The following is a 27,554-nucleotide window of genomic DNA, read 5'->3' on the forward strand; positions in this document are numbered from 1 at the left end:
GTGGAATAGTGCTTAATAATTAGATTTTGAAAAATATTATTAAAAATGTCAATATTACGATTACTTGATACTAATTCATTATAAAGGCGGCACATGCGAACGATGGGATTGTAAAAGGAAGTATTGTTCTTGTAGACACTTAGGACAAATGTTTGAGCTACTTATAGTTTCGCACTGTTGATATAAATAAATGAAATACGTGTACATATTAGTTAACTATGTGGCTAGCAACAATGAAGTCACTAATTGGTCTGTCGTTGTCTAGTACAGTTTGCACCACTCGGCTGAACGTGTTTTAAGCCGATTGCTCTAATTACCAAGCAAGCAAGCGCTCGAGCTTCGAGCTGTTGGCTACAGATTTAATTTTTCCATTTATTCCTTTGGCTTTAAATAAGAAATCGAAAGAAGAGAAATTCCCGCTCAGATTTAATGCTCGTTTTCACCTTGTTCGACCGAAAAAAAAAGTGCGTGTACCTACTTAAAAACACGCGTTAGAAGTTATATTTCTTTGGCGTCACAAGATGAAAATCTATTCTGAAATTTTATCTTACGCCTTATTCTACTTTTGTAGAGGAAACTACACTAACAATAGTAAAAGGTATTTAATACATTTTATTATAATGCATTATCTAGTTATCTCATTATTGGACCACCAAGTTTTACTGAACATTAAAATTTGAGATTCAACAAAAAAGCAAATTCGGTTAGAGTTGTCGCTATAGGCTAGCGATACTGGAAAGAAGTAGAAATAGACGGTAGATCAACATCGTCATCAACATGGCCACTCTCGTGACGTCATAGGCAAATTAGAGCTTTAGTAAGTCCTTGTTACATTACTAAAGATTATTGATATTGGTATTTATAACAAATAACTTAGCAACTGATAGTTTGAAATCAAGAAACACTTGATATTCAATATGTACAAAATTATGTTTATATAGACGTGACGTCATTATTTAAAATTCGGTGTTACACTAATTGTCATGGCAGATCGCTAGATTTTGCAGCTTTATTTATTGAAAATAAAAAAAACTACTTCACTTTATTTAATATGACTAACCCTGATGCTTCTTGAGATCGTGACATGATACGATTTTATTAATTTGTGACTGGACTGAAAAAATAATTTAGAAATTTTCTTGGGATTTTGAAAGTAATCTCCTTTTCACAATTTCACAGCTAAACAACTTGGCATAATTTTGCATAGAGAGCGCTTGTATAGATTATATATATATATATAAATATATATAGTCGTAGAACACTACTTTCATTTGGGGAAAACTGCAGAGTTTTTTAATATAAAAAAGTGGTCGAAGTTCCAAGCAACAGCTAAAGAATTTAAAAATAAAATGCATGTAATGGAAGAAACAGAGCGCCTCAAGCATCGGTTTACGTATTTACAGCAAAGCATCATCGGCGCCGTGGCTTAGTTGGTTAAAGCGCCTGTCTAGTAAACAGGAGATCGCGAGTTCGAATCTCGCCGGGGCCTACTAATGAATGTGTAAACTAGTTTATTTTACTTTATTCAATTTATTTTTCAAGCAATTTTAATTTTTAATTTTTCTTTTAATAGTCAAAGTCCAATATTTCTTTATTCAAAATATAGGCATATAGATGGCACTTATGATGTGTACATTACATGGAAAATATGACATAGAAGTGAGTTTCTGGTGATAACTAAATTCATCAACTTAAAACTAAAGCTGCGAGGGTTTCAAACGCGCCCTGGCCTAAGAAGAAGCCGACAAAACATAGCCGGTTTGTCACCATATTTCATTGTCATTTAAAACTTTAAAAAGCAACCTGGTTAGAGCAATAATTAATTAGCTATATGAGATTCAAGTGAAATTATGTTTCACATTTTTTTTGTTTGCAGCGAGCCTGCTTTCTGCGTCCAAGGCCGTGGGTTCGATTACAACAACTAGAAAATGTTTGTGTGATTAGAATGAATGTTTTTCAGTGTCCGCGTGTTTATCTGTAACACAAGCTACGCTTACTGTGAGAATGATGTGTGTATTGTAGTATATTTATTTAGTATTGTTAACATTCATTAATCTGAAGTGAATTCTCGATTATCACACTTGACTGGTTGACATTAAACAAATAACAGCTAAAATTTTGTTCCCATTGCATGCACCATATGTGACATAAGTGTGTCTCTGGAACGAATATGAATTCTAATTTTAGTTCCTCGGAAGCTCGTTAAATTTACAGCGCCAACATGAAGTCGATCTATTTGAGACATAAACAAAAGTGACAACATTTTTGACTCAGTGGTAATATTAGATATCAGTGCAAAAACTGCTCCACTTTGGAATGGTTTTAGAACTAAGGGTTAGTCACTTTATACCATTTAGCATATGACAGTAATTCTTTTACCTCTAATTTTCAAAAATAAAATTGGAAAAAGTTTCTAAGCTAGCAAAATTCCGCGGGTAATTAAGACGTGTGCGTTTTCACTGTTTTTGTACACAATGCACTGCATACAATAATGGCTTGATGAGGATTCTGTACGCTTTTAATTCAATGTGTAGTGTATATTAATGTTCCCAACCTTAAAATAAACATGGATTCTAATTTAGATTGTTACTTATTACCTACTGAATCATTTAAATTTAATTTATCATTAATTTCACGCTAATAGGTACCTTATCGGTTGATGAGAATAACTGATAATTAATTTTAACTCACATAGCAGCTTACGTTCATATTATCAATTCCAAATAATTTAGATTATCAAATTTAATTGCGGGCAAAATATAGTACTTATCTATCTAGTTGTTTTAAAATTAATTTGCGGATTAAATTCCTTAATTAATCCCTGCCAAAACAGGGGGATGTTATTAGTATGAGCGCTTTCCTGTCTGCCATTGTGTATGTGAATCTGCTTGTCTGTGTATCTGTGTCTTTATCTGTACTGCTGCGTGTCTTAGTTAGCCTGTGTGGCGGCCAATATACGAGACTATTTCTGTGTATTATTGCTATGGGTCTGTGCGTCTGCTTATCTTTGTGTCTATTCAACTATGTCACATAGATATACAGGTGTACGCTTGCCAGCAAGCATAGCTCTTTAGAGGTAGAGAGGTAATAATTAACTTACTGTTTACAATTGTTTATGAACGCCTGACCAAAACTCAGATTATAATTTGTTTGAAATCAAGGAACTTGGTTGCTCCGAAAGCCAATTTTTTTATGAATTATATTGTAATCTAACTAAATTTAGATTTTTCTTCTGTAATAATTTTCTGACTTTTGTGAAACTTCGCAACTCTTTCGTGAGAACTTTGCTTTCAGTCGGTTTCCACGCCACCAGCTTTATCCTATTAGTGATAATTAAATCGAACAGATTTATTCGGCAGTATAAATTTCATTTTCATGTTAACCCTTTAAAGTTTTCAACGTTTTAATCCGACCGGTATTCCGAAACCGGATCGTAATTTTTAGGATTGACTTTAAAACCGTGCCCCGCTGATTAATACATCTGATTATGTTTTTTCGATTTAAATTTTCGAACAGACAAGTTTTTTTTTGTATAAAGTTTTAAAATCGGTTCAAGTATAGAAGATCTGAAGTGATTACCAAAATGTTATGTTTATAGAGAAGGCTTGTGCCCGTTTTCATTAGCGACGGATCAGGCAATGCCTAAGTATGTTACGGCTAATCAAAGAAGATTCCCAGGCATAAATTCACTTTTCACGTTTCGATTTCCACTAGGTGAATCACATAACCTACTCTGTGGTTCTTGCCACAAGGTGCGGTATTTTGTGTTTGTATTATCATATTTTTAATTTTTCGTATGTATTGGAGATTTATATTTTTTCATCTGACAAGTGTCAGTTTACGAGTCCCCTTACCCCTAAGCTTTACCATCCGCCGAATCGCTGTCGTAACTTTAGACGGCGCCTAATGTCTTGAGATACCATCACATAAGGGTTCGGGTAAGGTTTTTTTTTTTAGGAATCACCTAAATCATTAGGCATAGGCGATTCCTCGCTTTAGTGAAATCGGACATTAGTTCCATAACCTTCTTTATAAACAATTGAAGATATTTGTATTTTAGACCAACGCTTCGTTTAAATAGTTTTCATGCGCGATGACATAAACTAATTAATGGATAAAACCACAAAACACAGTTATATTTTATCTTAGCAGAGACAAAACGTTGACTTTAGTTGAATTTAAAATTCTCAACATCGTTTTTCCAAGGCAACCATTATTAAGAGTCGTTGCAACAAAGCCAACGTTTTAGGGATACGTATCAAAAATAAATTACAAATAAAAAAAATTCCTACATTAAATCATTCCTTTCAATGTAGTGTACATTATTATTCTACTAGTCAAGCTTTATCATTTGATACGCATATTGAAAGAGTTGTTAAAATATGTTATCCGCACTTATGTATACTTATCTTGTATTTGAAATTTATCATATTATATTAGTCAAGGCCTTTCATTTGATACCCATATAGAGGGAGTTGTGAATAATATGTAATTTGCCATTTTGTTGCGGCGGCCATTTTAAACCATCCTTCGTTTTTGCGTTCGAGGTTAAAGATCAGCTAAGATAGTAAAACAGTTACTAATGTCACTGTTTTATTAAAATATCATAACTCAAGTCCTTTTAGTTATATTTATACTAATTATTTTGTGTTGTAAAAATACAAGTTTCTTGTTTATTCTTTAATTTCAATGTTACAATAATTTGCTTTGAATGAAAATTTAACATCTTCATATTTACCTGTATCAGCAAAAAAAAAAAACAAATTAATTGGACATATAATACTACCCAGGTAACTTTATAAAACTATCGACTGATCATTCGCACCACCTTTATTTACTACAAACCGGTGGCCTCAAATATTTAAACGGGTTTGAATAGTTTAGTATGGAGCCTGACAGTAGGTTACGGCTGTAGGCTATTTTTATTGTTTCCAAAATAGCTGCCACGTATAAAGTACCAGTAGGCACTTATTATAGGCTAATACAATCAGAGTTAAATTGGATTGAAGCAGGCATGTAGCATAATTGAAGCAGACTTCGAAATTGAAAGATTATCGCAGTGGGCAGTAACCCCGCTTTCTGGGTCCAAGGCTGTGGGTTCGATTCCCACAACTAGAAAATGTTTGTGTGATAAACATGAATGTTTTCCAGTTCCTGGGTGTTTATCAATATATTATTATAAGAATTTCTGTATGAATTAATGAAGGAATGAGTACAAGAAAAGTACAACAAAACAAGGTATAGATACAATTGGCGGCCTTATCGCTTTAAAGCTATGTCTTCCAGGCAACCAATGGCGAAGATAACAAATACATATAATAGATAGGTGGTGCATATATACATAAAAAAATAATTCATTACTTATATAAATATATATAAAACAATACTGAATGATGAAAATGTAATTAATTATTTACATAGTTCAGTAAATTTTAATCAGTTGTATTACTACGCATACAATTTTTGTACTGTGGTAGTATATTTATTTATTTACTAAGCTTAATGTTATATACTCCGCAAAAGGAAGGAGAACGGAAGAAAGGAAGGACACCGGAGCATCCTCAGGAGATGTTGACTTTAAAATGAATAAATGCTAAGTATTGAAAGTATTGTAAAGTCAACATCTCCTGAAGATGCTCCGGCATTGGAGCGAAGAATGTGCAGAGAGTACATTGCGCAAGATATTTTTGGTGTGGAATTTAAATATTACAGAAATTAAAAATTACACCGTACCGATTTTGCTATATATGCTTTAAGTTCATTGTGAAAGTTCTATAGTGAAGGCTTACGAGAAAGGGATATAACACAGTTTATTTCATAATACATAAAATATGGAATACATATGTATAATACTATAATACTAAGTGGACAAATATAGTTATACAATGGGTACTGCGTAATGGGAAAAGAAAAACAGGAAGACCAAGGAGATGCTGGGCGGACGTACTTGTGCAGGTCAATGGCCCACTATGGTCGAGGAAAGCAAAGGAAAGGAAGACATGAAGAGAGCTGTAAGCGTACATAACGGAAAAACTTAAATCACAGAGACCTAACTATCTTTATATATATATTTCTTGTGTGCGTGTGTACGTCACTGAACTCCTCCTAAACGATTGAATGAACTATTTGGTGGCACCCTGGATGGTTTTGATTCACAAATCAGCCCGACAGATGGCGCTAGGGTGCGCTAGTATTTATATAATATAATTTCTAAGTTCCTGAATGTAAATAGTAATTTGAATTTGTTAGTGTGGATGCTATAAGTTAGTGCATTCTTTTATGTATTGTAATTGTGTATAATGTTTATAAATAAGTTGTGAACTAAAATTAAGGAATAAATAAATTAATAACTTATGTAGTATAACAATATGAAATACCAACAATAATACTAATCTTAAGAGAAATTTATAATTATGGTAGTTAGAATAAATGGCTTTTTTTTTAATAATTTTTTTTTTAAACTAACATGAAGCGATTCCAATTTTTACAGAACCCTCTCAGTGCGCTACTGTTATTTATAATTGATAGTCTTTTTTGAAAAAATGAACGGATTTTTTTATTATTTCGCATTCATTTGGCGATAATTACGAAATTCCTGAGTTAAGCTTTCCACAGATAGCTTTGAATATCAAATTATCACCCTCCCGCCGACTCAGCGTTTTTAACTTCATTTGAATAAAACGAACGAGAGAAAAAAATTACATTGCCGATGTCCCGACGAATGCTGAGTGAGGTTTTTATGTCAATCTGATTTTAGAATTTTATTTCATTGTTATTGAAGTGAGTTTTCTATTGCGATGGTTGGTAGATAATATATTGTTATATATCATGACGCGATGCGATGAAGGGTAGAAACCGATTAGGGATAAAGGGTTTAATAGACTGCATCGCCACTTATATCAGGTGATATAAGTGGCGATGCAGTCAAGGATGGGTGTTAACTATCCACGGCTAAAGTCGATCAGACCAGACCAGAGAAGTGGCTAATTGTTCAATATTATTTCTGAGTTCAATTAGGTATAATATACTGCTGACTTTGTCTCTTAATTAATTTTAATATTTTATGCGATTTGTTTTCAATGGCAAGAGAGGTTCTCCAACTTGGTATCTTGTTTTAAGATACTGGCTTTAGTTTTTGATATTTTCAGTTTTTATTTTTGAATTATTGACTTTAGAGTTAGCTAAAAGACTATTAATTACATATATTTTTTTTTATATGCGTAATCGTATTTTATATATATATCATCAAATCAAACGACTAACGTCCACTGCTGGACATGAGTCTTTTGTAGGGCGCTCCAAACTCCACGATTCTGGGCCGCTTGTATTCTGCGGCTCCCCGCGATTCTAATATATATATATATATATATATATATATATATATATATATATAATACTAAAATCTTTATTCAATGTTTTGTCACTTTATATGGTGATATTAATCCTAAACTACATAAACTAAAGATTTGTCAATTTGGAAACCTATCTCTCATTTTATTATTATGAAATAAGATGCACTTTTTATTCCCTCACTCTCGGTCGGAAAGAGATCAGGCGATCAGGTTTTATTATTATGAAATAGGCACGTTATGGAAAAGAACATTCCAATTTATGCACGGAAATTTCAAATCGATTATTTTGTATAGGTAATTCAGTCAACAGCAAGTTAAATTAAACAATACATATCTAATTTCATCTGAAATGGCTCGCAGTAGTTCAAAAGTGCCAGAAATTTCATTAAAACATTCACCGCGTGGCCTGCCAAGTTGAGAATCGAAATAATTTTAAGCTTCGAGGTTTTGTGGAAATTCGCAACGGGTTTGTTTATGTTTCATATTATGTTAATCGCTAATGGTGACCAAGCTCATTGACATTCTTTTTGACTGCAATCTCACCTGCTGCTTAGTGATGATGCGGCCTAAGATGGTAACGGGCTAATGTGTTAGGGGTATGGTACTTATCAAAACCCATATCCTTAATCAGTTTCTACGCGAAATCATTTCGGAATACTAAATCGCTTAGCTTCGTCGCTGGGGTAGTAACTAGCCACGGGTAAAGCTTCAAACAAGAGAAAATTCTGAATTAAACACCCACGTTGGCCCTACCGGGGATCGAACTCGGGACCTCCCAGTTGAAACTTAAATACGAATAAAATACAAGACGTATTTGATTCTTAGATGGCAGCTTTACGTAAATCTATATGTGTTTAGAAAGTAAGACCTATTAGCACAGCACGGTGGTAATTATAGATGGGTAATGATAATTATTTATAATAAAGATGTTACAGTTTTGTGGTAAATTTCCTGAGATTTTTCAACAACACGGGATATAGTAGAGTATGTGCGCAAGCAAAGATGCACTTTTTATTCCCTCACTCTCGTAGTTCGATAGGACGGCAACTCTCCCACGATCGGAAAGAGATCAGGCGCAGGACCGAAAGCTTCACGTGCTCTCCGGAGGTGAATTTTGCATATATAATATATCTTGCAATCGTAGTTTAGTAGTATTATATATAAGTTGCAGACATAAGTAATTTAGACCCTCAATGTTACTCCAATAGGGGATGGCCGAATACGCAAAATATTTTATTGTGTATTTTGATGAACTTTATAAATTGTCGTTAGCCGGGAGACAAACCTAGGATCTCCAGCTTATAAGCCAAATAAAACACCGCTAAGTCAGAGAAGTCTCAAAACTGATGGAATGCATCAATGTTGGCTTCAAACCAAAAGAATAATTGGAGGAAAAAGACTAGAGCATGCTTTTCGAGTAGGTACCTACTCGTGAGCTTCGAGCAATTAGGAGCAATCGACTAGAAGCACGTTCGCACATGAAGTATTGCTGGTGTCACGCAAAACGGGCGCCAGCAGTCAATCACGCAATTAGACTGTTGACAATTTATAACACAAATATATGCGGATGATTAGACTTACTATATTCATCATCATTATCCACTACATGGTTAACTGATAGCAGTGCGCAAACTTGTGATCATTAAAATAATTAACACATTATTGGTTGGAGATCAAAGTCTTGCAACATGGAAAGTTGCCAGTGACGATTTTTTGATTTATTGAATACACAAAATCACGTATATAGTATGTTCAATAAAGCATTTCAACGTACAAAAGCAGTTATATCGCTCACACGATCTCTCTCCGGCCTTTAGCGAGAGGAATTCCTAATGAATGGGATGACACGGCAATTTAATTTAGGACCAGGGCGATAAATTATAACGTGATGACTTATGGCTTCGAAACCTTGTCGCTTACTATGAACCCGATAAGAAAGCAGTCAAAGTTATCCACTTTTGTGTCAGAGTTAAGTCCACGCATTGACATATTATTGCGAGAGGAATTCCTAATGAATGGAATGATGCGGCAATTTAATTTAGGACCATGGCGATAAATTATAATTTGATGACTTATGGCTCCGAAACATAGTCCCTTACTATGAACGAATGAAAGCAGTCAAAGTTATCAACTTTTGTGTCAGAGTTAAGTCCATGCATTGACATGTTATTGTTAACTAAAGTTGCTGTGCGGTAACAGTTGGCGCTCTTTTAACGTGACACCAGTTGTATTGTAGGAGTGTAGGTACTAGTAGAGTTTGTCAAGAGCTGCAGGCTCTTGTCCAATTGTTAGTTATTTAATTGTAGCATTACATGAATTTGTTGTCCCTCAAACTGCCTAGTTTTTAGTGTTTGATTAAATATCTCTTTAAAATTAATAAATAAAGAAATAAATATACTACGACAATACACCCATCGCCACCTAGCCCCAAAGTAAGCGTAGCTTGTGTTATGGGTACTAAGATGACTGATGAATATTTTTATGAATTATATATACATAAATACTTAGAAAATACATATAAACACCCAGACACTGAAAAACACATAATGTTCATCACACAAACATTTTCCAGTTGTGGGAATCGAACCCACGGCCTTGGACTTAGAAAGCAGGGTCGCTGCCCACTGCGCCAGTCGGCCGTCTTTGGTTCGATTCGAGGTAAATTTGTTAGATAGGTAAAGTTTGGGTGTATATTAGTCTTACAAAGTCTATTCTCGAGGGACATCCATTTAATTGGAAACCCAGAGACTTTATGTCATTTATGCATGCCTTTTGCTTCTGTTACTGACATCCCGAGGCAATTAGATTAAGTGCAACGTTTTTGATGCCATAATGGTACTGCCGACGAGACTTTATTTTTATAATCATCTTGTCTTCGTCAACACATGGCCTACTACAACGCAGGGGTCTCAGAATAAGAAAGTTTTAGGCTGTAGTTCACCAAGCTGTCCAAGTTCAGATTTGTGGACTTTACACTGCTTTCAAAAAGTTCTGGGGAACTCTTAGACATAAAGGTTTCCTCACGATGTTTTATATTAAATTGCTTAAATAAAAATCGTACATAACTTTGTATAGTTGGATGTTTGTTTCGGGATTGAACTCTGCCCACCCGGAGGCCAAAGCCTATGATCATTGTACCATAATATCACCATTAGGTATAATGGTGATATTATAGTGAATACTTATGATATGGTTTGTAACTGATATTCAATCAAAGAGCACGAAAAACTTTTATCCACGTTACTAATATGTAACGCTAGGATGTGTTCCTGCATCGTATAACTTGAGTACCTTCAAGGCAAGAGTGAATAGGCTAGCCTGCTCCGATCATCGCTTTTCAACAGGTATGGTTGACGTCAAACACTGGCCTATCGAAATAACAAAAAAAAACATTATGCAACACACCTTGATAATAATCATAAGCACATGATCAAAAGTGCATACGTGACATTCGTTGATTGGCCCAATTATAATGACAGCTCTATGACCTCAAGTACAGTCAGCACGCCTCCAATTAATTTGTTGGAGCGAAGCCAAATGTGGAGCGTTCAACTGCTTTTCGGTATAAATTAAAATGATTCTTATCTTAATTTTCTTCATAATGTTACATAAAAGTATGATTTTTCGTTTTTAATGAAAGTTTTAATAAGAAATTGTTTCAAAATTCATTTAGTTGAAGTAGGCTTAGTTTATAAGCACTTTTGAAACGTCAAGTCAGTCTGTTTGTAGTGACTCGACCACCGGTTCGGAAGGCAGATTCCACTTAGAAGACCCGGCAAGAAACTCAGCAGATAGCTCTTTTCCAATATTATATTTTTATAGTTTTAAAATTTTTCCGTTTTGTGAGAGATGAGAGCGGAGTGGCCTGTTTCGAAGCAGCCTTGTCGTTAAGGAATTCATGAATCGTGTAGTAACTACGATTGGTTAAATATGTTTTAATATATTGTTAAACTTAGGTAAAGGTTTCTTAAATATATTTCAACGGGTACATACCACGATATGATTTAAGAAATGTTGATTAACCACGAAAATATTAGTTTAAAACCTTTAATTAGGTAAAGGTATCTAATATTACCTTCGGTATCATGTTATAAAAGAATATACCCATCCCCACAAAGGATTTCTGTACTTTTCTCAGACAATATGCTTGTGAAGTTTTGTTTGTTTTCTTTTTAAAATATCTTTATTAATTAAATAATTGTATAACAGTTCATATCCTAGTGACTAGCCTAGGTTGAACAAATCAATAATATACTACTAACAGTTTAGCAGGTTAAAACACCTTTTAAAAACTTTACAGCATATAAACTAAACATTTTTAACAACTTATTGAGCCACATAACAGATGATAATAACTTTTTTTTACGTAGAACTTAGAACAGACGTACGTTTATTAATAAAAATTAAATGCATTTACCTGTTAAAGATATTAATGCTATATTTTTAAATTAAACGAGGGTAGCACTCGGAACTATGCAACAGTTACGTTAAGTATTACTCCACCAAACCGTACTGGGTTAGCTTGGTGGACTAAGGCCTAAATTCTTCTCATTGTAGGACGAATCCCATGCCCTGAAGTAGGCTGATAATTGGTTGTTAAGATGAGACAATGATTAAAATTAAAATACTTTACTTATAGTGTTATACTACTTAAACGAAACATTACTTTGCGTTTGTTTATTTGTTAAATATTCTGCTCGACTATTGCATCGATCTTTATGAAATTAGAACATATATAGCCAGCAATCCTAATTTAATAAAAATATTCATTAATTTCTGGAGAAAGAGAAATCCTTTTTATACCTAATAGGTTTCTACGCGACACTAAATCGCTTAGCGGCACGTCTTTGTCGGTAGGGTGGTACATAGTCACGACCAAAGCCTCCCACCAGACCAAAAATTATAAATTGCCCCTGCCGGAAATCGAAAACGGGACCTGCTACTAAAATTCACAGCCTTTACCGCTGCGCCAGGGCGGTCGTCAGAAATTAAAATTTATATTCAAATCCTATGTATTCTTATTATATAGATATACAGAAGTTATCACTTCCGGAACGTATAAGATAACACTCGCTTGAAAGAATCGAAGACGCTCTTAAATGTTTTGACCCTCGAAGCAGGGGAAAGTACATCCAAGACGCCCCGCGGCTGATCCCGTATTGGTATAACTTTCAAAGACTCTTGGGGCACATCTGCATAGCGGATCGATGTAGTCGCACTAATCTTCTTTATGTATGAAGCGTTCAGGATAACTTTCGGTGGAGTGGTAATTCAACAAGCGTCGGTATATTGGTTAGTTGAATATCTTCGTTTGTAGAGGACTTTTCAAGCGCATTTGTGACTTTGTTGATGGAATTTGTGTAGATATCTTGCAAGTGGACGGTGGACGGTGCGTAGAGGTGGGTTTAAGATTGGTCTTCCTCCGTGGATTCAGTGCTTGATATTGTCTGAAAGGCAAACTTAATAGCGCTATTATTTATTCAAGAAACTCTTAATTGATCAATATCATTTTACAGACCCGTATACGCATACATAAGACACAAATAGTACAAGCACCTATTAAAACATACAGCATTATCACAATACTTGTAAGTAAACTGCGAAATTGAATATTTGTGGATATTTCCGCTTTAAACAAAAAATATTGTAAAAGAGGGTACAAGCATAAAAAAGTACTTGTTTGTAACATGTAATTGTCGCGTTAACCAGTTAAAGCGTAAACAAGTTGAAATAGCGCTATGAAAATCGCGGTAATATGAAAAGTAATATGGGAACTCTTTGCCGTGGTTTGACGGCAGATCAGAATACAGTTGCCTCCACTGCGGGTGTCGTAAAAGGCGACTAAAATAATAAATATAGGGGCTACCTCACTGGCGCACAGGTCAGTGGACCCGGGTTCGACCGGCAGGTACAATTTGGGAATATATATCATTTCTGTATATCCCCTGGTCCGTCCTGGAAGGCTTCAACCATTGCAAGTTACCACCCTACTGACAAAGACGTGCCGCTACAATGACGCGTATAACCTGATGTAGGGGTAATCGTTTATAACTGCCATACCTTTAACAGGTTAGCCCGTTACCATCTTAGTCCATCAGGTGAGATTGTCAAAGAACTAACTGAAAAATATGTTTAACGTCGTCCATTTATATCAGTAAATCGGAATACTGATGATGCGACATGTCCGCAATCAAGGCAGTACAAAGGTTCCGCGGCGAATTTGCCCTTTTCAGACAAGTTCTAAGCATCTATTTTATTAATCTAGGGACTCGAACCTACGTCCCCTGTGTGCAGCACTTTAGTTCATACAAAGAGTTGAATATACGAAGGTGAAATCGTATTTGCCCCCAAATAAAAGGAAGCGACAGCCCCGTGCTGCGATATGAAGAGCGCGTTTACATTGTTCATTGGCACGTCATAACAAACGTGATCAGATTTTTTTTTTTAATATAAAGACAAGTGCTTGACTGCAATCACACCTGATGGTAAGTGATGATGCAGCCTAAGATGAAGCGCGCTTGCATAGAAGCCTATTTACTCTTGATTTGAAGGTACCCAGATTATAGGGAAGACGGAAGATGGGAAAAAATATTTGCCCATAGCTTATAACTGTCCACTGCTGGATAAAATGCTTCTCCCAACGAGTTTTTCATAGCTCTGTATCATCAATCTTCCGAAAGGACTAATAATTAAAAGACTTTGGTTCATTAAAAAATGACTTCTTCTTAGAGTGCAATGAAAGTAATCAATGCACAGTCACACATGATATTAAATTCAAATTCAAATTCAAAAATGTTTTATTCATGTAGTAGATTATTCATGTAGTAGATTATTCATGTAGTAATATTTAAACTGCATCATCACTTACCACCAGTTAAGATTGCAGTCAAAGGCTATCTTGTACTGGAAAAAAACCAGCTAATAAAATATACACAGGCACTTATGAATTTATTAATTAATTAGTACGGTACGCTAATTTTTCTTATTATACTAACAATTATATTATTATTCTTATTATATTCATGAACTACACGAACAATCTGTATATATTTAAAATTAGGGTACAAAAAATAGAAAAGAGAGATATACCTACTAATATAATGCTAAACAATAAAAATAAAAAAAGCAAAAAATTTGTAAAAAAAAATACATAGATAAGTTAAATAAAATGAAAGTAGGTAGTCAGTCATATTCTTTCAGAAAACTATGACTATGAAGTAACTGGCGTAGTAATTTATTCCAGTCATCTGCAAATATGTCACAGTTAGGAGACTCCATCAAACGTTTGTTTAAAGCAGACAGTGAGCGTGGTATGAGGGATCTAGCGCGAGACGCTGTGCGAGAAAAGGGGACAGTGAAAAATTTATGCGGGGTTAAACGTAAGCTTATAGAAAAGTCCTATTATAGTGTTATAAAAATGTTTGGGTGTAAATTATTGCTCTAACCAGGTGCTTCTTTAAAAGTTTTAAGTGACAGTGTGGGATGGTGATAACAAAAAATAAACAACCGGCCAAGTTTGTTGTGGGCTTCTTCTTAGACCAGAGCGCGTTTGGAACCCTCGTAGCTTTAGTTTTAAGTTTATGAATTTAGTTATCGCCATCAACTCACTTCTATCTTATATTTTACATGTGATGTACGCATCAAAAGTGCCATATATGTGCTTATTTAAGCATCTGTCAGTTTGACATAGCTTGTTATGAAGCTCAATACAATCTTTTTTTTCCGCAAAAATTTTACATATAGTAACCAGTTGGTCACAAGGTCGTCGTGTTTCAAGTTAATTAAAACCTAAGTGCCCGTCCTGTAGAAATTTTGTGGGATAGAGATACGAATAGTACTCTTGGAGGTGATGAAGCGTAAACATAAACATTTTACGTTCAGACGGCCGACTGGCGCAGTGGGCAGCGATCCTGCTTTCTGAGTCCTAGGCCGTGGGTTCGATTCCCACAACTGGAAAATGTTTGTGTGATGAACATGATTGTTTTTCAGTGTCTGGGTGTTTATATGTATATTATAAGTATTTATGTGTATTATATTCATAAAAATATTCATCAGATATCTTAGTACCCATAACACAAGCTACGCTTACTATGGGGCTGTGTGTATTGTCGTAGTATATTTATTTATTTATTTAATATTTTAACACTAATGTTAGGTGATGGTGTTGAAAGAACGTTGACGGCAATAACAATGGAGACGAAGACGCAACGGTACGGCGGTAAGGGTGCTTATGATGCGGTGTTGCAGTTTATTTAATTTCCTCAAAGGCATTACGTGGAAAAAGCATGTTTGCGAGTGCCGGCACTTCCTGCTGCGAGAGCTCCGCGAGCCTTTTCAACTGGAAATACGAGCGGGGAGAATAAATTATTTATTTTCTCTATTCCGCGGGGTTCGAGGACGTATACTCCATCCTTAAAAACTTGCCAAGTACGAGTGATACTGTATTGAGGGTTACGTACTTTTATTATTTAGTTATAAACATAGTCTAGAAAGCGGTGATAGCCCAGTGGTTAGGACATTGAGTTTACTTTCGAAAGGCCGAGTTCGTGTCCCAGCAGGCACTACTAACTGTTCTAACTTATGTGCGTTTTAAACATTAAAATACCACTTGCTTCAACGGTAAAGAAAAACACCGTGAGGAAACCTGCATGCCTGAGAGTACTCAATAAAGTTTTCAAAGGCGTGTAGAGTCCACCAATCCGAACTGGGCCAGCGTGGTGGACTGCGGCCTTAACCACTTGTAATTGTGGGAGGAGACCCAGGCTCTGTAGTGGGCCGGTAATGGGTTGATATGATGATGATGAAGATAGTTTAGCAAACACCTATGATTTTGATTGGTTCTATTATGGTCAAGTAAAAAAAAAAAAAACTAAAGAAGAGAAGACTGTAAAGTAAACCACATATAATGATGCAGGTATTTTATATTTAAATGATAAAATTACACGAATAACAGCCAATGAAAACAAAATTTCGGTGTTTTGATAAACTAAGTATAATATTGACGTACCAAGCAGATGATTGGCTTTTCGAAACTGTGAACGTTAAGTTGAATGTGTATGTGTGTATAAAATATCTTCTCCTAATGAACCGGAAATCTAGCTTTGCTTGCAGAGTTTTAATGCCGACTTTTAACAAACTATAATTAATAAAAAAAACATTTTTCGTGTAACATTTTTCTATAAATGAACTTAATCGGCTGTGTCGGAAGTCAAACCATACGGGTTAAAAAAACAATTTTGATACGAAACCCTAAAAAAAAATATTTTGAGGTTAATTAACGTCAAGTCATTAAAGGTCGGTTGGCACTTATTTGGCTTTCTTCCTTATCCTAAGGAATCTACGGATCACGAGGGTTCGAATCCAGATCAAGAAAAAATAGGTATGGTTTTTCTGTTTTGAAATTTGTAGTATTTTCTCTTCATTTGGTCCCTCATGACTCTGGATCGTGGCAAGTAATGTTATGGTAAATTATGGCTGTCCATCGCGCTGTCTACTTTGTCATTTGTATTTATTGCCTTGTCGAAGGTACGGTCATCAGATTCTCTGTTGATCTAACCACCGGGTTGAAGATCAATCAGTGACCTATAACTGTCCACTGCTGGACTAAAGGACTCATCCAACGGGATGATTTGCCTATAATCACCAGGCTGGGTAGACGGGTTGGTGATCGCTGTATTTCTTAGTAGCACAGAGTATACTACTGCACATTCTTCGTTATATCCCTTAGGAAGAGGAGGGGTGGTGACAACTATATTCTGATTTATTTATTTATTTAAACTCTTTATTTGTACACCACTACACAGTTAGGAAAATAAAGGACGAATAGAGAGAAACACAAAAACTGGAGTAGAGTATAAAAGGCGGCCTTATCGCTTAAAAGCGATCTCTGCCAGGCAACCTTAGGATTAGGAGACAACAAGAGCGAGAACAAATAGGTTGTGTAAAATTATTATAAGCCTACATTCAAATAACTACATAGGAATACATAAACAAAATAAAACATTCTGATCTGCCGTCATCACAAGGGAGAAAGACTAAAAAAATTGTATTAACCACACTGTCTCATTGGTCACTAGTTCTGTAATAAGGCCAATAATTTCAAGGCCATTTTCATCAAAGCTTCGAGTTGTTTCCGACGTGAAGCTAGGAATTTGTACTTCATTAGCATACATTGCATAGACTCCGGTCACATCCATGAATCAGGGTGGACCAGGTCAATACAATCTCACCTACCTTTGTCCCAGCAACTTCAATTCACAACAACAATGCTTGCAATGCATCAAGTTGATAGCTTCGGATAATCCCCAGATCTGTATGTATTTGGGAATTATGGAGTAGGTGCGTCATAGATTCAATAATTGATTTAGACACGCCCAGCGTAAGATGTGAAAAAACAATCTAATTCAAAATTTTCAGATCGCAGATCGCATTTAGAAGTGATATCCTTATTAACAGAAAACAGGATAGCTGTTCACAATTCGATCATCATCAATCATCTGTAGATTTTGGATTCTTTTGATAATAATTTAGGACGCAAGTCTACTCAAAGCAAGCTGAAATGGCCAATTATGAATCAAAGTATTTTCGCTTATTAATGGCTAATTATTAGTGATATTGATTTCGGTTATACTTCTTCTTAGTGGCGTGCAGGTTTACGTCCCGCATGCGACCAATGACAGAACTAGCTCAACCAGGCGTGCCTTGTGATTGGTCGAACGCAGGAAGCAATATTAACGCCACAGCGGACGCAGTTCTTCTACGGGTTGTAATCTACGGTAAAATGTATGAATGGATTACGCACACCTTCAAAATCCTGGGCATAAATAACAAAAAACAATATGTTAGAGCATTCATAAATATGAATTTTCATAAACAACTAATATTTCCATCTCTAATGTTCTCTGATCTTCACCCTAATCGCTTGTTAATGAACCTTTCGATGTACCTTTAAAACAAGAGTGAATAGGTATCTTCTAGGCAAGCGATATAGGCCATATTTAATCTTTCCATAAGATGGTCAAGCACGAATCTATTTCTAGTTGAAAAAGTTAATTTATAACTGTGAGGCCGAATTATTAGCTATAATTAAACAATTAAAGTTTTAAATATCACTGTTAGAATTTTGTGAATAACTGGTTACATTGGATGTGAAAATTATAAAATAAAAATAAGAAAGATTTATACAGGAAGAACAAAAATTAAGAATTCGGTGCTACCACTAAAATAATAATTTAATTAGAGATATTATTTCGTAGGCATAAAGCTGAAAACTTAAAATGCCTATTCTACATGAATTAGTTGAATATACTTTGACCATATCTAATCAATCAAGGAAAACAGCCAAACTGAATTCGAACTGCAATTGATTACTGTGAGATGCGTGCTCTTCTAGGCTGTATTATCACTTACCGCCCGATTGGATTCCTGTCAAACGTTATTCTAAGTCTGACAGAATAATTAGTTAAACATAACCTATCATCTTTATGGTAAAAAAATTGTAGGTACGACATTTATCTCGATTGTTCTCGATATTAAATTATTAACAAACGGTGATGATTGTCGAACAATAGAATTAAAAAAATCTGACCCATTTAGTTTTTCCAAATACGCGGCAGAAATTATAGTGCTGTGGGTAGGAGCTCGACTTCACTGTTTGTTCGAATCCCAGCACGCACCTCCTTTTCGGGGTATGTGCGTTTTAAGTAATTAAAATATCACTTGCGATGTTTTCGTTCACCGTTCAACGGTGAAGGAAAACATCGTGAGGAAACCTGCATGCCCTAGAGTTCATAATGTTCTCAAAGGTGTGTGGAGTCCACCAATCCGCACTAGGCCAGCGTGGTGGACTACGGCGTTAACCCCTTCTCATTATGGGAGAAGGGGTTAAGCCCGTTCCCTGAAGTGGGCCGGTAATGGGTTGATATGTTGATGATTAAAGTGCCCAATTGGGTGCGCTCTCTGTTCTCACACTTTCGGAGAGAGACTAGGCCGAGTACCGACAGCTTAACGTCCTCTCTGCGGCACGACGGTGAATCTCCTTAACTAATTAACTGCTTCATTGGTCTAAGGGTAAGCATTTTCAACTGGAGACCACCACGTCTGTCGTTTAGTTTTTTTATCAAGAAAAAAAATAGTGCCAGCTCGGAGTTTAGAAATTGGCGGTGAATTTTAGCATATACAACCAATGAACCATTCTCGGTCGTATAAATCATATTAATTACTGGAAAAGTAATTAACGCGTTCACGGCATTCGTTAAAAACTAGTCGCCAAGTCGCGGTTCTAGACTTTTGGACTGGTCTATGCAATGAGGAGACAATACCCGTACTCATATTATTGGCCGCGCGGTAACGGTAGGTCAACGCCATGTGATGATGTTCACAACTCCGCGGGTATCGTACGAGACTAAGGGAACGGAGAACGGGCAACAGTCCTCTGTGCTACTACAACCATCTACTGTGATCACCAAGCCGCCTGCCCAGCGTGGTGATTACGGAAAAACTTAAGACCTCTCCGGTCTCTCAGGTCTTAAGTCCAGCAGTGGACAGTTAGTAGGCAATTGACACTAAAATTAGAAATGCGAAACTGTTTTTGTTTTTTTATTATTCTAATTCATATTATTAAATTCTTTATGCACACACAAAAAAAAAAAAAAAAAAAAAAACAAGTTTAGGTATGCAAAGGCGGTCTTATCGCTACAGCGAAAGTAGTTATAATTAGTTGGAGTAGTATAAACTCGGTCGCAACAATTAACGCCCACCTCCAACAATAATTGTATAGTACCAATAAAACAAAAGTAGAACATAGGATTAGGAAGAATCAATCATGTTTAGGGTTCAGTAGTCCAATATGGAATCCTTAAGCTGTGTTTCTACCCACGTATTATTTTCTAGTAAACAACTAATATGATAAATGCTAACGTGTTTGTTTGTCCTTGCTTTACGCCTTAACTAAGCAACTAATACAGTTGTGGGATAAAAAATAAAATAGTTGAAAACCCCAAAAGTGACCGCCTCATAAAAATTTAGATTATTTGTAAATAATAATTAAACTACATCTAATTATACCGCGAAAAGTATTCCTCAAAATACTGTAGCCTATTAAAAAAACCGGAAGCCTGTAAAATCAACTCGATAAGTAAAGCATTTCGCTCGTTATCGTGACCACAAGATACGGGATCGGCACATACAGACACACGGACGTCCAAGACAGAACTTTTGAAACAATTATTTAATGAGTTTAAATAATAAAAAGAGATTTAAAAATATCATGAGTGTTAAAAATAGTGTTTTTTCTCAACATTTGTCTGTTTATATTCACTTATAAAAGCAATAAAGAATAAAAAGTGACATTTGAAGATGGAGAATCACTCGGTGTGCGTAAACTGACAGTATCACCCACCTCAACGCTTCGCTTATGAGGCGTGCAATAGATAAGGACGTATTAAATATCAGTACAATATTTCAGTGAAAAAACTTCGCAGTATTGCATAAACCAGTCCTCGAGGGTGCGCGGCAACATCTTGCACTAATTGGTCCACGGCGCGAAGATACTCCGACGATTTATAGCCCCTTCCACCTACACCTTCCATATTGTGTTTAATATCACTGGTCTTTCCGCGTTTTTGACTCATTCCCATTTCCACACAATTGTTGCAGTAAGTTTGCAAAGTTAGTGAATAATAAAATAAATAATAAACAAATATATTACGACAATAATAATAATTAAACTGTCAATGAACGCACCCACACCAAACCCGAGTGATAAAATAAAACTCTGAGCAAGATTTTGTTCACTGTAATTCTCAACCTTAATAACATTCAAGGAGGCCTATTCTAATTATTAGTAAAGAATCTTCATAGCGCGATACAATATTAAATAAGATCAAAAAAAGCGCCATCTATCGCATTACTTAAAAAATAACTTATTCAACCTTAAACAGTCAATAATAATTAAACTAAATCTAGTTATACCGTGAAAAGTAATAGGCTACTATTAATCAAAATACTGATTTAGCCATTTAGCCTCAAAGTAAACGCAGCCTGTGTTATGGGTGCTAGGATAACCGATGCATATTTTTTATGAATAATATACATAAATACTTAGAACATACGGAAACCCCCCCTGACACAAAAAAACCCCCCCACCAATAAACCCCCTGACACAAAAAAAAATCATGTTCATCACCCAATCATTTTTCCAATTGTGGAAATCGATTCCAAAGCCTTGGATAAAGAACACAGGGTCACTACCCACTGCACCAATCAAACATACATAATGTAACTCTAGATAACTATAAATTGATAATTTTGTGCCAGTTATTTTATTAAATTGATTGACATTGTAACAAATTGGGCTATTAAGCAATTATTTTTTTAATTTATTGATTACTTTTAAAGAAATAATAAAAATTATATATTTACAGCGAATATTAAGAAATTATTAATAAATAATCAAACTTGAAACGAATACATCGCTGCATTCGTAATAGCAGACTCGCGGCTCTGATAGTTTTAACCTGAAGAGGGGTGAATTGTGTTTAGGGTTCAGTAGTCCAATATGGAATCCTTAAGCTGTGTCTAGCTATTATTATCTAGCTTTTGCCCGTGACGTCGTCTGCGTAGGTATGTTTTTCCGAGATAAAAAAAGTGTTAAGTACACTGCCTTTTTAACTTGCTCTGAGTCTATTGATTCTCATAAATCCTCACTCCATTGCTCCTCACATTTCAAATATCCTCATAGCCATTCACCAATCTGTCGGTCTGTCTATCGTACCGCATCCATTTTAATTAGAAATCGATAGAGCTGTACAGCTGATATAATTGGCATACATATATATGTATAAGTACCTAATCGTTTATGATCGCAAAATAGACCCTACATCGGGTGATCAGTATCTCACGACAGGTGTAAATATTGCGATCTTTATATAAGTGGGGTCAAAGTCGAAAAGTCCTACGAATTGGGCTATCAGCGCTTTAATCATTTGTAACATTATCATATATACAATGCATAAAAATATTTCGGACGCTATAAGACTAATAAAAAGGCATAATATAAAATAATGCAGCTTCATTTTTGTGCCTTTTGGAGTAGAGACTTTGGGACCGTGGGGTCCGGAGGCAAGAGCTCTTTTTAAAGAATTATCGAAAAGGGTTATCGAGTCTACCGGTGATCCTAGAGCGGGCAGTTACCTTGGCCAACGAATTAGTTTGGCCATCCAAAGGGGCAATGCTGCCAGCATCTTAGGAACTGTGCCTCGCTGCGGTGATTTCGAGGACGTTTTAGATTTTATTTAGTTTTAAATAGTTTGTTTTATAAAACAATAATTTAAAAGAATAAATAAATATTTTCAAATAATGCATAAGTTTAGATAATGTGTTAAAACACGTTTATTCAATCGTGGCTACTATACGATTGATGAATTTCTTAAAGACAAGGTTGCTTGGAAGCAGGAAATTCCGCTTTTATCAACCCAAAATAGAAAAGTTCTAAAGATTATAAACTGTAAATTTTGAAAGAGAGTTTTGAGTTTCTTGCTGGCTTTTTTCGGTAGAATCTGCCTTCCGAACCGGTGGTAGACTCACTACAAACAGACTGACTTGACGTTACGAAAGTTCTTATAAACTAGGCCTATTTTTCAATTTTGAATATTAAGTCGGCCACGGTCGTACGAGAACCACGGCTCAGTTGGCAAAGCACTCAGGCCGGGATTCGTTCAAATCCTGCCAGTTCCGAAAATGATAAGGCATGCATGCATTTATAATTTATATTTCTACCATAAATAAACTGATACGATTTATTACATAAAAGATTTTATAGAGTCAGTGCGTGCAACTATTAAAATTGAACGGGTCCGAGCAGACGCAAATCTTGTTTATTTTTCTTATAAACTTATGATTGGAGGAAAATCTCACTAGTGCAATCGCCAACTTTGCCTTATTATACCATCGCACGATGTCGGAATTTCACGGGCTTTACTTTACATTGGGATAGCATGGATACGACATGCGATTAAAAATTAGTAAGTAACGGTAAGTAAAGCTACTAAGGTATATTACATTCACGAGGAATCCGTCGCAGCAATCAGTCGCTTCAAAACTGCCTATCCACACACGAATCGGTCACTGAGATCGATCGCTATGTCTCTTGCCTAAGAGACATAGCGATCGATGATCGAAGCAAGAAGAATGAGCGAAGAGACAGGATGTGGCATCACAAAAAGTTTCTGCGACTGCATATCCAAGTTAAATATTGAGTAAATAGGTGATCTTTCTCTGTGTGTGTAATAAAATAAAATTAACGTTCCATTATTGGCCATTTGTCTCCTCTCAGAATGAGAAGGCCGTAGTCTACCATGCTGGACAAGTATATTGGTAAAGTGCCGATTTATCCGCCTACCAAATGTAGACAAACAGATCTTGAACATTTAGTTTAGTTTATTTTAGAGGTAAACAACATATTTTATTTTAAACTTTTGAAGAAGACTATAATTAAAATATATTCTAATTTTTGCAGAAAACTAAAATGTTGTTTACCCCTTTGCTAAGCAAACGGCGACACAGTTGCTTGCTTACATAATACATTGGGCCCACGGATAAATCAGCCGCACTTTAGTCTTGACACGCTTTTGAAAACAGTATCCGTTAAAGCGAGTGATTTTTAATTGCTTTCCACACTAAAATATGCAGTTTAAAAAATTATAATTAGAAAAAACCAGCATTTTTGTTTAGAATAATAATGATTATAGATTTTACTTATCAAGTATACGCAAACTATGTTGGGAGTTTAAATCGTTCGGTTATACTCTGGTTTTAAAAAGCTACAGCCTGCCTCATGTATAAACTTTTTGATTGACAGCAAACATTTTTCCAAACGAAAAAAGCTCCGCCAAAAACGACACTAAAAAACATCTATGTACTTATCCTTATTATTCTTTCATAAACAGTTTTCCTCCGTTGGCGTCTACTCGAGTCGCGTATGAAGGTAAAATTAGACTTTTTAAACTTACCGGCAACTTCGATTTTACCTCATTCCAGCCGATATTACAGGCCTCAGGTGGGCAACATGTTTATTACGGTTTTTATAACCTCGGAGGAAGTTTTTAGCTAATCTAAATTATCTGTCTTGTTAGTCTTGTTAGCATGTGGGACTACTGATCACAGTCCTGGGTTTGATTCCGAGTCGGGCCAAATACTGCATTGGGGTTTTCTGTAAAAATAATTCTCAGTGCCAGCCTGGAGTTAGAGAGTCTAGGTCTTATTATTATTATCACTTAGTATTCAAATTCAAAATTCGAATTCAAAATTTCTTTATTCATGGCATATTGATCTATCACAGGCACTTATGAAGCGTTCATACATACATGTTTACATAATTGTAAGGGGATGCTGATAACTTCGTTCGCCAACTTAAAATCTAAAGCTACGAGGGTTCCAAAAGCGCCCTGGTCTAAGAAGAGCCCACAACAAACTTAACCGGGTAATTTTTTTTTTGTTATCACCATCTCACAGTAAATTTGTAGTGTTTGTGTTGTAGTGACGGCCGACTGGCGCAATGGGCAGCGACCCTGCTTTCTGAGTCCAAGGCCGTGGGTTCGATTTCCACTACTGGAACATGTTTTAGTGATGAACATGTGTGCTTTTCAAAGTCCCGGTGTTTATCTGTATATTATAAGTATTTATGTTTAATGTTTATCATACCTTTTTTTTCATCCCACTACAAGTCAGCCCTCAACTGCAATCTCACCAGGTGGTAAGTGATGATGCAGTCTAAGATGGTAGCGAGTTAATTAGTTAGGGAGTACGGTAGTAGTACCCCTAATCGGTTTCTACGCGACATCGCACCGGAACACTAAATCGCTTAGCGGCACGTCTTTGTCGGTAGGGTGGTAACTAGCCACGGCCAAAGCCTCCCACCAGACCCTAAGCCCACCAGTCTATAAAAATCCCTATAATAAATCTCCCTCAAAAAAATATTTATCAGTGCCATGCAGTATCCATGGCCGTGGGTTTGATTCCCAAAACTGGAACATGTTTGTGTGATGAACATGAATGTATTTCAGTGTCTGGGTGTTTATCTGTATATTATAAGTATTTATGTATAATATTCATAAAATATTCATCAGTCATCTTAGTACCCATAACACAAGCTTACTTTGGGGCCAAATGGCGATTTTTGTATTGTCGTAGTATATATTATTTTTTTATATTTATATTTATATTAATTTTTATTTATTAATTGACGGTCCAAGCAGATTGCCTACTTGATGGTTAGTGGAAAACCATCTCCAGCTGAGCCACATTTCGCAGGGCATGCGAGGAACACGCCTTATAAATCCTGTATCCGTTCACCTGAAGCGTATACGTACACCGGCAACTACGCCAATCAGACCGGAACACAATGCTGCTTGGTGGCAGAAATGGCATGGCATTAAGCATGGTACTTCCCTGGAAAAGCTCTGTTACACAAATCTAAAGAAAGAAACGTTTTATTTGTAAAGCAATTATAAGAGTTAAGCAAGTGTCTCGAAAAGCAGGTAAATAATATGTATGTTACAGTACTCTAACAATGTCTATGTATATATATTTCTTGTGTGCGTGTGTATGTCACTGAACTCCTCCTAAACGGCTGGACCGATTTGAATGAATTTTTTGGTATGCGTTTGGGTGGCACTCTACATGGTTTAGATTCACAAATCAGCCCGACAGATGGCGCTGGGGTCCGCTAGTATATATATATATATTTCTTGTATGCCACTGAACTCCTCCTAAACGGCTGGACCGATTTGAATGAATTTTTTGGTATGCGTTTGGGTGGCACCCTGGATGGTTTAGATTCACAAATTAGCCCGACAGATGGCGCTGAGGTCCGCTAGTATATTTATATATTTCTTGTGTGCGTGTGTATGTCACTGAACTCCTCCTAAACGGCTGGACCGATTTGAATGAATTTTTGGGTATGCGTTTGGGTGGCACTCTGCATGGTTAAGATTCACAAATCAGCCCGATAGATGGCGCTGGGGTCAGCTAGTATGTATTGTATTGTATGTACGTATCAAAAATGTTTTCTAAAGGTCTACGTGAATAAAACAATATTTAGATTTGAGTTTGAAAAAAATAACCATCTTCAATTAAATCAAAAGCCTATAACAGTTCACTGCTGGACTAAAGGCCTCACTTAACGAAAGGTTTTGCCCATAATCATCACGCTGGGCAGACGGGTTCCAGTTCCAGTGACAGTTCTCCCATATATTACCTTAGTTACCGCATACGATACCCGTGGGAAGAGAGAGGGTGATGACCCCTCCCTCTATCTACGGGTCCCCTTCTCTTATAAGACACCAGCTTTTGCCCGCACTTCGCTCACGTTAAGTTCAATTTTTGATTTGGTAAATTTGAACTACAAAGGTTTAAAAAAATGTCTTGCTGCAAATAGAAAAATATGACCGTAAATTACTTACCGAAAATCAGAAACTTTCATAAAAATTTTCATCCCCCATTCGATATCTTTGTAGTTGGAATTTGTAAAATTTGTGAAACACGTATATCTTTATTTTTAATCGAAAGTTTCATGGATGTAACTTGAAAAATATATATATAAATGAAGGATTTTATACAAACTTTCATCCCTCATTTAACCGGCCGACTGGCGCAGTGGGCAGCGAACCTGCTTTCTGAGTCGTGGCCGTGGGTTCGATTCCCACAACTGGAAAATGTTTGTGTGATGAACATGAATGTTTTTCAGTGTCTGGGTGTTTATCTGTATATTATAAGTAATTCTGTGTTTTATATTCATGGAAATATTCATCAGCTATCTTAGTACCCATAACACAAGCTACGCTTACTTTGGGGCTAGGTGGCGATGTGTGTAATGTCGTAGTATATTTATTTATTTATTTAACCCTCTTAGGGTTGGAATTTCCAAAATTTCTTTCTTAGCGGATGCCTACGTTGTAATAACTATCTGTGTGCAAAATTTCAGCCCGATCCGTCAAGTGGTTAGAGCTGTGCGTGGATAGATCATTCAGTTATTCAGTCAGTCAGTCACCTTTGCATTTTATATTATATATAGATACCGGTTCACAGTAGTGGGAACTTATTAAGTTTTAATATGGTGTGCGGATTTAAACCTGAAAAACAGATTTTAAAATTTATGCAAACACGACTCCAGCTTTAATAAATAAAGTAGTATCACCGATGGGG

General features: G+C 35.9%; 1 long non-coding RNA gene and 1 other non-coding gene across 2 annotated transcripts; both read left to right on the plus strand.

Moving 5' to 3' along the window:
- The first annotated feature begins 1,415 nt into the window (after nt 1-1,415).
- Trnat-agu lies at nt 1,416-1,489 on the plus strand. The gene has a single exon. It is a non-coding gene; the product is annotated as a tRNA-Thr (tRNA).
- A 21,546-nt stretch (nt 1,490-23,035) lies between these two features.
- On the plus strand, nt 23,036-25,763 carry LOC120625305. Its single transcript, XR_005658792.1, has 3 exons — nt 23,036-23,384; nt 24,299-24,336; nt 25,662-25,763. It is a non-coding gene; the product is annotated as an uncharacterized LOC120625305 (long non-coding RNA).
- Nucleotides 25,764-27,554: the final 1,791 nt, after the last annotated feature.

Source organism: Pararge aegeria, chromosome 7 (assembly GCF_905163445.1).
Source record: "Pararge aegeria chromosome 7, ilParAegt1.1, whole genome shotgun sequence".
Taxonomy (NCBI): Eukaryota; Metazoa; Arthropoda; class Insecta; order Lepidoptera; family Nymphalidae; genus Pararge; species Pararge aegeria.